Here is a 2,269-nt window from a genome sequence, read left to right as displayed (position 1 = left end):
TGGCTTATGGTTGAACAAACAACGGGGCATTATGTTTCATGCTTTCTCTCTACAGAGCAAATTCTTAGTTTTCCTGATGTACTGTTTGAGAATTTATACAATCTAAGCCAGCTGTGGTGACACATCTGTAACCCAAGCAATAGGGAGGTAGAGGCACAAGGATCAGGAGTTAAAGGCCAGCTTCAGCTACAAAGTGAATCTGAGGACCAGCCTGGGCTACCTGAGACAGGCTGGACTCCAGTTGGTTGCCCATTTTCTTACCCCAAGAGCTCTGAAGCAGGACCAAATTAACAGTGTCTTCTATTTAAAGCTGAATCTGCTTAAGAGATTTGCATATGTCACAGAAATGCAGTCTTCCCCACATACTGCAGCCAGATGATTCCTTCCAATAACACTGGCCCAGGGCAGTAGTCAGGCTGCAACTATGGCTACCTAGAGTATGTCCTCCTAGCATCACACAGCTACATACAGTGGAAGGGAATTCCTCAGTAACCTGAAGGAGCAAACACTGGATCCAACATAAAGAATTTTATTCTAATGAACCTGGACATTTTCTCAAATAATTTGGAGAGGAACTTATTAATTCAGGATCATTTCTAGTAATAAATGCCATTAAAAAGGGCAGAGTGAGGCGGCAGAAAGGAGTTCAAGGCCAACCTAGGTCGAGATTTTAACTCTTATGTGGGACCCATGCATATTCCTGGGATCCAAAGAAGCTAGCAATTGAATAAAATTGTGCCCTTTGAGCATGAACTGCAGTGGGAAACCCCAAATAATGTGATTATGTGACTTGTCTTGTACTCATCACTGTAAAGTTAGTAACTAGGCAGTAATAGCATTTGTGAACTGGCATCATGTCGGTTAAGAAGGTTAAGAAGGTTAAGAACAGCAGTGAGGCTCAGGCAAGCATTCATCTTTTTGTTAAAGGAAGAAAACATTCACATGAAGTTAATTCCTCTCCGCAAAAGCAGGCAAAACCTGCTAAGGACAAAAAGGAAACAAAAACAGCCACAGCTTCCACTTCATGGTCAGTGTGTGTCACCAGACTGCCTGAAGCCTTCCAGGCACGTTCCTAGGTGACTCATACATGTCTCCAGACACACACTGACACACTCCAGCACACAGCCTCCAACACAACTTAGGAGTCCCAGGGACTAACAGATGTAGTACCTGACAATGGCTCAAATGCACCAGTTAGTTAATAGATGGGACTGTGCAAGGCACTACTGTTAAGCCAAAAAGATTAGCTTTGACCTTTAAACTTTTGGTTTTTGTTTACTTTCATTTGTTTTCAAGACAGTGTCTAGTAGCTGAGCATGGTTTTGATCTGATCCTCCTGTCTCTCTATCTCTCAGAGCTGGGATTACAGGTTTACCCTGTGCTAACCCACATTAGGGATGCTTCTTAGTACAGAATCGAGATGAGGTACACTGTTTAGGAAGTTCTCCCTCCTCCCCCCAAGACAGGGTTTCTCTGTGTAGTCTTGGCTGTCCTGAACTGGCTCTGTAGACTAGGCTGGCCTCAAACTTACCAAGATTGCCTGCCTCTGTCTCCCTGATTGCTGGTATTATAGGTATGTGCCAGGAAGCTTTAACTTTTAAGACTGAACAAAAATAAACCAGGCAGTGCCAAACTAAAATTAAAATGTTTATGTAAATTAAACCTGTCCAGTTAAAGCCAATTTGCTGCCTTCACTCAATTCTCAAGAGCAGATTTCCCATACCAATAAATCACATAAGAAAGTAGGAAGAGTTTCAACAAGCCTGCAGATAAATTGAACCCCTTTTTTATATTGAAAAAGTTGAAGTGAAAGACAAATACAGATTGAACATGGTGACTGCAAAATATAATGCAATTTTGAACAATTAAAATTATGAAAATATACAAAATCGATGGCAGCACACCTAGGTTTGTGCACACTCTCCATATGTGGAGACACTACAGAGGACGCTCTGTCAGAGAAGTAACTTGAACCCATTGCCTGCTTTGGAAAGTCTTGACTTAGGATCTCAGTAGTATAAAAAGCAGTGATTTTTTTCATCTGTAAACAGTAGTCGTGGTTTTTTTGTTTGTTTGTTTTTTAAATACCAATTTACCACACAAAAACAAAACCATATAAACCAGAGCAGCAGCAGCAGCAGCAGCAGCAGCAAGTCTCTGAGCATTCTCCTCAGATACTAATGACATACAAGCATGGGGAGAGGGTGCTTTTACTAAGTAAAAAAGTGTATATACATATATATATATATATATATATATATATATATAT

The sequence above is a fragment of the Psammomys obesus genome, unplaced genomic scaffold (assembly GCF_907164565.1).
Source record: "Psammomys obesus unplaced genomic scaffold, mPsaObe1.curated_primary_1811, whole genome shotgun sequence".
In the NCBI taxonomy this organism is placed as follows: domain Eukaryota; kingdom Metazoa; phylum Chordata; class Mammalia; order Rodentia; family Muridae; genus Psammomys; species Psammomys obesus.
The sequence above is the reverse complement of the archived record's forward strand: the minus strand, read 5'-3'. Positions refer to the sequence as shown.